Genomic DNA, 13873 nt, shown 5'->3' on the forward strand with positions numbered 1-13873 from the left:
ACACTCTGCATATGCTCAGAGGTACCTTTGTTATGAATATGTACTTTGCGCCAATGAGCAATCCATATAATTAGACAAGGGCACTCTGTATATGCTCAGAGGTACCTTTGCCAGGAATGTGTACTTTGTGCCAATGATCAATCCCTATGGTTAGGAAAAGGCACTCTGCATATGCTTAGAGGTGTTATGAATGTAAACTTTGTGCCAATTATCAATCCCTATGGTTAGGAAAACACACTCTGCATATGCTCAGAGGTACCTCTGTTATGAATGTAAACTTCGCACCAATGATCAATCCCTATAGTTAGGCAAGGGCACTCTGCATATGCTCAGAGGTACCTTTGCCAGGAAAGTGTACTTTGCGCCAATGATCAATCCCTATTAAGAAAAGGCACTCTGCATATGCTTAGAGGTGTTATGAATGTGTACTTTGTGCCAATTATCAATCCCTATGGTTAGGAAAACACACTCTGCACATGCTCAGAGGAACCTTTGCCATGAACATGTACTTTGTGCCAACTATTGGGATTCAAAACAGGTTCGGTGGCTGGGGCTGAGAGCGATTCTGGGCCAAGGTCCTCAGGGCCAGGGCCATGGTTTCCTTTTGGGCGTTTAAAATCCCAGACAAGTCCAAACAGACAAGGAATACAGCATCATTTGGAATATATTCCTTTTCCATTTTCCCCGGGGCGTTTGGGGAATTTCCTCCTCCGTAGTGTCGAAACTACCTCCGGGGGGAAAAAAAAATAACTATCAATACGCTTGAGACTTGGGGAACCAGGTGCATGCAGGGTTATAACATTTGGAGAAAATAAATAAGGAAAAAAACGATCGACCCGTTCAAACAAAGTTTGGATGCCAAAGTGAAACAAACAAGTCAGCCTTGTTTCTGCTGTTGCGCGCCTGCAAGCGATCACAAGGAAGCGCATGGAAAAGAGAGGAAAGGGATGCATAGTGCAGCAGCCAAAGGAGTGGGCAGTGATTCCCAACCCATCGCTTGGGGGGCAGATCCGCCGCACCCCACGCTGGCATCCCGATGAGGAAATCCATCATCCCCAAGGGAGGCTGGGCGTTGCTGGAAAGTAACGCAGGCACAAACAGGGTTGCTGCACATCTGCTCTTTGCTCTCGCCAGATGTGGAGCGGCTAATATGGCACGACGGCTCGTTTCTGGCCCAGGAGGAATTTTATGGCCACCCAACTGGCCCACATGGCAACAAGCTCTGCAGCCATGCCTTGCAATGATCCAAATATTTTTAAATTTCATATATGAATTCAACCCATGATTTTAACATTTTATTTTGTATGTTGATCTTTTATTACTTTTTTATCGATGTTGATGCTTTATTGCTGATTGATTTGCTTATTGTTTTGCATTTGCTTTTATACTGTTGCGTCTGGGCATGGCCCCATGTAAGCCGCCCCAAGACCCTTCGGGGAGATGGGGCGGGGTATAAGAATAAAGTTATGATTATTTTATGATGACACAGCAAACTAGACAGACATGCTGGATTTCATATCGCAAAATCACAAGTCGAACACTTCCCAAGTGTCTAGGACTGTGTGATGTATTTTCGGATGATGCGTGCAGATCCCAGCAGGGTGGCCTTTTGCAGTTGGCAGATCGTAATTTTGTCAATGTCTATTGTTTCCAAATGCCGGCTGAGATCTTTTGGCACGGCACCCAATGTGCCCATCACCACCGGGACCACCTGCACTGGTTTCTGCCAGAGTCTTTGAAGTTCAATCTTGAGGTCCTGATAGCGGCTGAGTTTTTCCTGTTGTTTTTCGTCAATGCGACTGTCACCTGGGATGGCAACATCAATGATCCAAACCTTTTTCTTTTCCACAACTGTGATGTCTGGTGTGTTGTGTTCCAGAACTTTGTCAGTCTGGATTCGGAAGTCCCACAGTATCTTTGCGTGCTCATTTTCCAATACTTTTGCAGGTTTGTGATCCCACCAGTTCTTTGCTGCTGGGAGGTGGTGCTTAAGGCATAAGTTCCAATGAATTATTATTATTATTATTATTATTATTATTATTATTATTATTATTATTATTATTTCCACTGACTTGGCATGAAATATACCAGGGGTCCTCAAACTTTTTAAATGGAGGGCCGATTCATGGTCCCTCAGATTGTTGAGGGGCCGAATTATCATTTGAAAAAAAAACACGAACAAATTCCTATGCTCACTGCACATGTCTTATTTGTAGTGCAAAAAAGCAACAACAACACAACAACAATCATTTATGAAGGGGACTCAGAGCGGCTTACAAGTTGTATGTACATACAATATATTATTAGCATAGCCCAATATTAGCATCATATATTACTATATTGTACTATGCCATTAGACCGTAATATTATTAGTAATATTACAGTTAATATATAATATATAATTAATATTATATTATACAATATTATTATATTGTACTAGCTGTGCCCGGCCACGCGTTGCTGTGGCTAGGACTTAATTTTTCATTTCTTTTTGTTGTATGAACGTAGAGGCGTGGATGAGAGGTTGTGCTGTCAATTTTCGAGGTTGTGGGGCATTTAGTTTAGTTGTTTTGTCCGGTGCCAAGATTCCATTACTCTTTTATATATATAGATTATTATTATTAGCCGCCCTGAGTCCCCCATTGGATGAGAAGGGCGGGGCAGAAATACAGTACTGTAATAAATAAATAAAATTATATTATACAGTAGAGTCTCACTTATCCAACGTTCTAGATTATCCAACACATTTTTGTAGTCAATGTTTTCAATACATCATGATATTTTGTTGCAAAATTCGTAAATACAGTAATTACAATAGAGTCTCACTTATCCAAGCCTCGCTTATCCAAGCCTCTGGATTATCCAAGGCATTTTTGTAGTCAATGTTTTAAATTCATTGTGCTATTTTGGTGCTAAATTTGTAAATACAGTAATTACAACATAACATTGCTGTGTATTGAACTACTTTTTCTGTCAAATTTGTTGTATAACATGATGTTTTGGTGCTTAATTTGTAAAATCATAACCTAATTTGATGGTTAATTTGATAGGCTTTTCCTTAATGCCTCCTTATTATCCAAGATATTTGCTTATCCAAGCTTCTTCCGGCTTGGATAAGTGAGACTCTATATATACCGCCTGTATATACCGCCCTTCTCACCCCGAAGGGGACTCAGTGCGGTTTACAAGTATATATACATACAATATATTATATTATACAATTATATTGTAATATTATTAGTAATACTGCATGTAATATAAACATACAATTATGATAGTGAATTATAATTATTATTATATTGTATTACATCATAATATTATTATTAATATTACATGTAAATACAATATATTATAATATTAGTATTGTATAATATTATTATATATTATTATATCAGTAAATTGATACAGGAGACATGGTGGAAAGATGTCTTATTATTATTACAGTAGAGTCTCACTTATCCAACATAAACGGGCCGGCAGAACATCGCAATATATTGAAAACATTTTGTTGCGCAAAGGACAAAAACATTGTTTAGCATAGTCATACTGCTCCATTATTATTATTATTATTATTATTATTATTATTATTATTATTATTATTAGTTCCATTACTAATATTATTATTGAATTGCTTGTTTCAACAATGTTTTATGCCATTTGCACAACAAAACATTGCAATATATATATACTAATATAGTAGATATAAATGTGTGTGTTTTGTTGTGCAAAGGACACAAACATTGTTTAACACATATTCATATTGCTCTATTATTATTATTATTACTATTATTATTACAGATCCATTATCATCAACATTATTAGGTCCATTATTATTAGTTGCAGTATTTAATTGATTGTTTCAACAATGTTTGTGTCCTTTGCACAACAAAACATGGCAATATAGTTGATAGATATATTATGTTTTGTTGTGCAAAGGACACATACTCATACTGCTCCATTATTATTATTATTATTATTATTATTATTATTATTATTATTATTATTATTATTAAATTGCTTGTTTCAACAATGTTTGTGTCCTTTGCATAACAAAACATTGCAATACATATAGTAGATAGAAAGATAGATGTTTTGTTGTGCAAAGGACACAAACATTGTTCAAAACACATATTCATACTGCTCCATTATTATTATTATTGGGTCAATTACTGTTATTATTATTTAATTGTTTGTTCCAACAATGTTTGTGTCCTTTGCACAACAAAACACAGCAATATATACACTAATATAGAAGACAGATAGATAGATATTTTGTTATGCAAAGGACACAAACTTGTTTGACATACACATATTCTGCTCAATTATTCTTATTATTACTAGGTCTATTATTACAATTTAATTGCTTGCTTCAACTATGTGAGTCCTTTGCACAACAAAACACTGCAATATATATACTAATATAGTAGATAGATGTTTTGTTGCACACAGGACACAAACATTGTTTAACACACACACATATACTGCTCTACTATTATTATTATTATTATTGAGCTGTTTGTTCCAACAATGTCTGTGTCCATTGCACAACAAAACAGCAACATAAATACTAATATAGTGTGTGCATGTGTGTGTGTGTGTGTGTGTGTGTATATATATATATATATATATATAAAGTTTAGTTATACAAAGAACACAAACATTGTTTGACACACATACTGCTCCATTGTTATTATTATAGTGCCGTTAGTATTATTATTATTCAATATTATGAATAGTAATTTTATTTCTATTAGATCTATTATTATAATTTAATTTATTATAATAATAAATTTTAATTAAAATTGGTTGCTTCAACTATGTGTGTCATTTGCACAGCAATATATATACACTTATCCAAGCCTCACTTATCCAAGCTTCTGGATTATCCAATGTATTTTTGTAGTCAATGTTTTCAATATATCATGATATTTTGGTGCTAAATTCATAAATACAGTAATTACAACATAGCATTACTGCGTATTGAACTACTTTTTCTGTCAAATATAGTATCATTATTATTATTATTATTATTCAATATTATTAATACAGTAGAGTCTCACTTATCCAACATAAACGGGCCGACAAAACGTTGGATAAGCAAATATGTTGGATAATGAGGGATTAAGGAAAAACCTATTAAACATCAAATTAGGTTATGATTTTACAAAATATCACGATGTATTGAAAACACTGACTACAAAAATGCATTGGATAATCCAGAACGTTGGATAAGCGAGTGTTGGATAAGTGAGACTCTACTGTAGTAATTTTATTTCTATTTGGTCTATTATTATAATTTAATTGCTTGCTTCAACTATGTGTGTCATTTGCACAGCAATGTACATACTAATATAGCACCATTATTCTTATTATTAAATAATAAAGTAGAGACTCGCTTATCCAACGTAAAAGGGCCGGCAGAACGTTGGATAAGTGAATATGTTGAATAATAAGGAGCAAAACATCATGTTATACAACAAATTTGACAGAAATAGCAATTACATAGCAGTATTACTACGTAGCAATTACTGTATTTACAAATTTAGCACCAAAATATAATGATGTATTAAAACATTGACTACAAAAATGCGTTGGATAATCCTGAACGTTGGATAAATGAGTGTTGGATAAGTGAGACTACTGTATTAATAACAATTTTATTTCTTACTCGCCTTGCCTTGAGGCTTGTCATGGCTTGTTTCAACAATGTCTGCGTCCTTTGCACAACAAAATATAGCTATATATATTGATATATTAGCTTAATAGAGATATATTAGTGTGGCTTGTTGTGCAAAGGACACAAACATTGTCCATGCCCTTTGCAATGTATACAAGATATATTAATATACTAAATATATATATTAGCTATATAGAGATATATTAGTGTGGCTTGTTGTGCAAAGGACACAAACATTGTCCATGCCCTTTGCACTGAATATAGTAAGATATATTAATATACTAAATATATAAATTAGCTATATAGAGATATATTAGTGTGGCTTGTTGTGCAAAGGACACAAACATTGTCCATGCCGTTTGCACAGAATAATATAGTGAGATATATTAATATACTAAATATATATATATTAGCTATATAGAGATATATTAGTGTGGCTTGTTGTGCAAAGGACACAAACATTGTCCATGCCCTTTGCACTGAATATAGTAAGATATATTAATATACTAAATATATACATATTAGCTATAGAGAGATATATTAGTGTGGTTTGTTGTGCAAAGGACACAAACATTGTCCATGCCCTTTGCACTGAATATAGTAAGATATATTAATATACTAAATATATATATTTTAGCTATATAGAGATATATTAGTGTGGCTTGTTGTGCAAAGGACACAAACATTGTCCATGCCCTTTGCACAGAATAATATAGTAAGATATATTAATATACTAAATATATATATATTAGCTATATAGAGATATATTAGTGTGGTTTGTTGTGCAAAGGACACAAACATTGTCCATGCCCTTTGCACAGAATAATATAGTGAGATATATTAATATACTAAATATATATATATTAGCTATATAGAGATATATTAGTGTGGCTTGTTGTGCAAAGGACACAAACATTGTCCATGCCCTTTGCACTGAATATAGTAAGATATATTAATATACTAAATATATATATATTAGCTATATAGAGATATATTAGTGTGGCTTGTTGTGCAAAGGACACAAACATTGTCCATGCCCTTTGCACAGAATAATATAGTGAGATATATTAATATACTAAATATATATATATTAGCTATATAGAGATATATTAGTGTGGCTTGTTGTGCAAAGGACACAAACATTGTCCATGCCCTTTGCACTGAATATAGTAAGATATATTAATATACTAAATATATATATATTAGCTATAGAGAGATATATTAGTGTGGCTTGTTGTGCAAAGGACACAAACATTGTCCATGCCCTTTGCACTGAATAATATAGTAAGATATATTAATATACTAAATATATATATATTAGCTATATAGAGATATATTAGTGTGGCTTGTTGTGCAAAGGACACAAACATTGTCCATGCCCTTTGCACTGAATATAGTAAGATATATTAATATACTAAATATATATATATTAGCTATAGAGAGATATATTAGTGTGGCTTGTTGTGCAAAGGACACAAACATTGTCCATGCCCTTTGCACTGAATAATATAGTAAGATATATTAATATACTAAATATATATATATTAGCTATATAGAGATATATTAGTGTGGCTTGTTGTGCAAAGGACACAAACATTGTCCATGCCCTTTGCACTGAATATAGTAAGATATATTAATATACTAAATATATATATATTAGCTATAGAGAGATATATTAGTGTGGCTTGTTGTGCAAAGGACACAAACATTGTCCATGCCCTTTGCACTGAATATAGTAAGATATATTAATATACTAAATATATATATATTAGCTATATAGAGATATATTAGTGTGGCTTGTTGTGCAAAGGACACAAACATTGTCCATGCCCTTTGCACAGAATAATATAGTGAGATATATTAATATACTAAATATATATATATTAGCTATAGAGAGATATATTAGTGTGGCTTGTTGTGCAAAGGACACAAACATTGTCCATGCCCTTTGCACTGAATATAGTAAGATATATTAATATACTAAATATATATATATTAGCTATATAGAGATATATTAGTGTGGCTTGTTGTGCAAAGGACACAAACATTGTCCACTCCCTTTGCACAGAATAATATAGTAAGATATATTAATATACTAAATATATATATATTAGCTATAGAGAGATATATTAGTGTGGCTTGTTGTGCAAAGGACACAAACATTGTCCATGCCCTTTGCACTGAATAATATAGTAAGATATATTAATATACTAAATATATATATATTAGCTATATAGAGATATATTAGTGTGGCTTGTTGTGCAAAGGACACAAACATTGTCCATGCCCTTTGCACTGAATATAGTAAGATATATTAATATACTAAATATATATATATATTAGCTATAGAGAGATATATTAGTGTGGCTTGTTGTGCAAAGGACACAAACATTGTCCATGCCCTTTGCACTGAATATAGTAAGATATATTAATATACTAAATATATATATATTAGCTATATAGAGATATATTAGTGTGGCTTGTTGTGCAAAGGACACAAACATTGTCCATGCCCTTTGCACAGAATAATATAGTGAGATATATTAATATACTAAATATATATATATTAGCTATAGAGAGATATATTAGTGTGGCTTGTTGTGCAAAGGACACAAACATTGTCCATGCCCTTTGCACTGAATATAGTAAGATATATTAATATACTAAATATATATATATTAGCTATATAGAGATATATTAGTGTGGCTTGTTGTGCAAAGGACACAAACATTGTCCATGCCCTTTGCACAGAATAATATAGTAAGATATATTAATATACTAAATATATATATATTAGCTATAGAGAGATATATTAGTGTGGCTTGTTGTGCAAAGGACACAAACATTGTCCATGCCCTTTGCACTGAATATAGTAAGATATATTAATATACTAAATATATATATATTAGCTATATAGAGATATATTAGTGTGGCTTGTTGTGCAAAGGACACAAACATTGTCCACTCCCTTTGCACAGAATAATATAGTAAGATATATTAATATACTAAATATATATATATTAGCTATAGAGAGATATATTAGTGTGGCTTGTTGTGCAAAGGACACAAACATTGTCCATGCCCTTTGCACTGAATAATATAGTAAGATATATTAATATACTAAATATATATATATTAGCTATATAGAGATATATTAGTGTGGCTTGTTGTGCAAAGGACACAAACATTGTCCATGCCCTTTGCACTGAATATAGTGAGATATATTAATATACTAAATATATATATATTAGCTACATAGAGATATATTAGTGTGGCTTGTTGTGCAAAGGACACAAACATTGTCCACTCCCTTTGCACAGAATAATATAGTAAGATATATTAATATACTAAATATATATATATTAGCTATAGAGAGATATATTAGTGTGGCTTGTTGTGCAAAGGACACAAACATTGTCCATGCCCTTTGCACTGAATATAGTAAGATATATTAATATACTAAATATATATATATTAGCTATATAGAGATATATTAGTGTGGCTTGTTGTGCAAAGGACACAAACATTGTCCATGCCCTTTGCACTGAATAATATAGTAAGATATATTAATATACTAAATATATATAGAATCATAGAATTCTATATATATTTAGTATATTAATATATCTTACTATATTATTCTGTGCATATATTAGCTATATAGAGATATATTAGTGTGGCTTGTTGTGCAAAGGACACAAACATTGTCCATGCCCTTTGCACTGAATATAGTAAGATATATTAATATACTAAATATATATATATTAGCTATATAGAGATATATTAGTGTGGCTTGTTGTGCAAAGGACACAAACATTGTCCATGCCCTTTGCACTGAATATAGTAAGATATATTAATATACTAAATATATATATTAGCTATATAGAGATATATTAGTGTGGCTTGTTGTGCAAAGGACACAAACATTGTCCATGCCCTTTGCACAGAATAATATAGTGAGATATATTAATATACTAAATATATATATATTAGCTATATAGAGATATATTAATGTGGCTTGTTGTGCAAAGGACACAAACATTATCCATGCCCTTTGCACTGAATAATATAGTAAGATATATTAATATACTAAATATATATATTAGCTATATAGATATATATTAGTGTGGCTTGTTGTGCAAAGGACACAAACATTGTCCATGCCCTTTGCACTGAATAATATAGTAAGATATATTAATATACTAAATATATATAGAATCATAGAATTCTATATATATTTAGTATATTAATATATCTTACTATATTATTCTGTGCATATATTAGCTATATAGCGATATATTAGTGTGGCTTGTTGTGCAAAGGACACAAACATTGTCCATGCCCTTTGCACAGAATAATATAGTAAGATATATTAATATACTAAATATATATATATTAGCTATATAGAGATATATTAGTGTGGCTTGTTGTGCAAAGGACAACAACATTGTCCATGCCCTTTGCACTGAATATAGTAAGATATATTAATATACTAAATATATATATATTAGCTATATAGAGATATATTAGTGTGGCTTGTTGTGCAAAGGACACAAACATTGTCCATGCCCTTTGCACTGAATATAGTAAGATATATTAATATACTAAATATATATATATTAGCTATAGAGAGATATATTAGTGTGGCTTGTTGTGCAAAGGACACAAACATTGTCCATGCCCTTTGCACTGAATATAGTAAGATATATTAATATACTAAATATATATATATTAGCTATATAGAGATATATTAGTGTGGCTTGTTGTGCAAAGGACACAAACATTGTCCATGCCCTTTGCACAGAATAATATAGTGAGATATATTAATATACTAAATATATATATATTAGCTATAGAGAGATATATTAGTGTGGCTTGTTGTGCAAAGGACACAAACATTGTCCATGCCCTTTGCACTGAATATAGTAAGATATATTAATATACTAAATATATATATATTAGCTATATAGAGATATATTAGTGTGGCTTGTTGTGCAAAGGACACAAACATTGTCCACTCCCTTTGCACAGAATAATATAGTAAGATATATTAATATACTAAATATATATATATTAGCTATAGAGAGATATATTAGTGTGGCTTGTTGTGCAAAGGACACAAACATTGTCCATGCCCTTTGCACTGAATAATATAGTAAGATATATTAATATACTAAATATATATATATTAGCTATATAGAGATATATTAGTGTGGCTTGTTGTGCAAAGGACACAAACATTGTCCATGCCCTTTGCACTGAATATAGTAAGATATATTAATATACTAAATATATATATATTAGCTATAGAGAGATATATTAGTGTGGCTTGTTGTGCAAAGGACACAAACATTGTCCATGCCCTTTGCACTGAATATAGTAAGATATATTAATATACTAAATATATATATATTAGCTATATAGAGATATATTAGTGTGGCTTGTTGTGCAAAGGACACAAACATTGTCCATGCCCTTTGCACAGAATAATATAGTGAGATATATTAATATACTAAATATATATATATTAGCTATAGAGAGATATATTAGTGTGGCTTGTTGTGCAAAGGACACAAACATTGTCCATGCCCTTTGCACTGAATATAGTAAGATATATTAATATACTAAATATATATATATTAGCTATATAGAGATATATTAGTGTGGCTTGTTGTGCAAAGGACACAAACATTGTCCATGCCCTTTGCACAGAATAATATAGTAAGATATATTAATATACTAAATATATATATATTAGCTATAGAGAGATATATTAGTGTGGCTTGTTGTGCAAAGGACACAAACATTGTCCATGCCCTTTGCACTGAATATAGTAAGATATATTAATATACTAAATATATATATATTAGCTATATAGAGATATATTAGTGTGGCTTGTTGTGCAAAGGACACAAACATTGTCCACTCCCTTTGCACAGAATAATATAGTAAGATATATTAATATACTAAATATATATATATTAGCTATAGAGAGATATATTAGTGTGGCTTGTTGTGCAAAGGACACAAACATTGTCCATGCCCTTTGCACTGAATAATATAGTAAGATATATTAATATACTAAATATATATATATTAGCTATATAGAGATATATTAGTGTGGCTTGTTGTGCAAAGGACACAAACATTGTCCATGCCCTTTGCACTGAATATAGTAAGATATATTAATATACTAAATATATATATATTAGCTATAGAGAGATATATTAGTGTGGCTTGTTGTGCAAAGGACACAAACATTGTCCATGCCCTTTGCACTGAATATAGTAAGATATATTAATATACTAAATATATATATATTAGCTATATAGAGATATATTAGTGTGGCTTGTTGTGCAAAGGACACAAACATTGTCCATGCCCTTTGCACAGAATAATATAGTGAGATATATTAATATACTAAATATATATATATTAGCTATAGAGAGATATATTAGTGTGGCTTGTTGTGCAAAGGACACAAACATTGTCCATGCCCTTTGCACTGAATATAGTAAGATATATTAATATACTAAATATATATATATTAGCTATATAGAGATATATTAGTGTGGCTTGTTGTGCAAAGGACACAAACATTGTCCACTCCCTTTGCACAGAATAATATAGTAAGATATATTAATATACTAAATATATATATATTAGCTATAGAGAGATATATTAGTGTGGCTTGTTGTGCAAAGGACACAAACATTGTCCATGCCCTTTGCACTGAATATAGTAAGATATATTAATATACTAAATATATATATATTAGCTATATAGAGATATATTAGTGTGGCTTGTTGTGCAAAGGACACAAACATTGTCCATGCCCTTTGCACTGAATAATATAGTAAGATATATTAATATACTAAATATATATAGAATCATAGAATTCTATATATATTTAGTATATTAATATATCTTACTATATTATTCTGTGCATATATTAGCTATATAGAGATATATTAGTGTGGCTTGTTGTGCAAAGGACACAAACATTGTCCATGCCCTTTGCACTGAATATAGTAAGATATATTAATATACTAAATATATATATATTAGCTATATAGAGATATATTAGTGTGGCTTGTTGTGCAAAGGACACAAACATTGTCCATGCCCTTTGCACTGAATATAGTAAGATATATTAATATACTAAATATATATATTAGCTATATAGAGATATATTAGTGTGGCTTGTTGTGCAAAGGACACAAACATTGTCCATGCCCTTTGCACAGAATAATATAGTGAGATATATTAATATACTAAATATATATATATTAGCTATATAGAGATATATTAATGTGGCTTGTTGTGCAAAGGACACAAACATTATCCATGTCCTTTGCACTGAATAATATAGTAAGATATATTAATATACTAAATATATATATTAGCTATATAGATATATATTAGTGTGGCTTGTTGTGCAAAGGACACAAACATTGTCCATGCCCTTTGCACTGAATAATATAGTAAGATATATTAATATACTAAATATATATAGAATCATAGAATTCTATATATATTTAGTATATTAATATATCTTACTATATTATTCTGTGCATATATTAGCTATATAGCGATATATTAGTGTGGCTTGTTGTGCAAAGGACACAAACATTGTCCATGCCCTTTGCACAGAATAATATAGTAAGATATATTAATATACTAAATATATATATATTAGCTATATAGAGATATATTAGTGTGGCTTGTTGTGCAAAGGACAACAACATTGTCCATGCCCTTTGCACTGAATATAGTAAGATATATTAATATACTAAATATATATATATTAGCTATATAGAGATATATTAGTGTGGCTTGTTGTGCAAAGGACACAAACATTGTCCATGCCCTTTGCACTGAATAATATAGTAAGATATATTAATATACTAAATATATATAGAATCATAGAATTCTATATATATTTAGTATATTAATATATCTTACTATATTATTCTGTGCATATATTAGCTATATAGAGATATATTAGTGTGGCTTGTTGTGCAAAGGACACAAACATTGTCCATGCCCTTTGCACTGAATAATATAGTAAGATATATTAATATACTAAATATATATATTACTGTATAGATAGATATATTGCAGAACAACAATCTTGCTCCTTCTTCTCCCCAAAGCAAAAGCCTTGCATGCATGCCTATCTATCTACATACATAT

At 30.9% G+C, this 13873-nt stretch overlaps 1 protein-coding gene across 1 annotated transcript in view; it reads right to left on the reverse strand.

The window, feature by feature from the left end:
* Nucleotides 1-13873, reverse strand: part of LOC103280989 (protein jagged-1b) — a 53081-nt gene that overhangs the window by 38990 nt on the left and 218 nt on the right. The window lies entirely within an intron of this gene.

This window comes from Anolis carolinensis, unplaced genomic scaffold (assembly GCF_035594765.1).
Source record: "Anolis carolinensis isolate JA03-04 unplaced genomic scaffold, rAnoCar3.1.pri scaffold_10, whole genome shotgun sequence".
Lineage (NCBI taxonomy): Eukaryota > Metazoa > Chordata > Lepidosauria > Squamata > Dactyloidae > Anolis > Anolis carolinensis.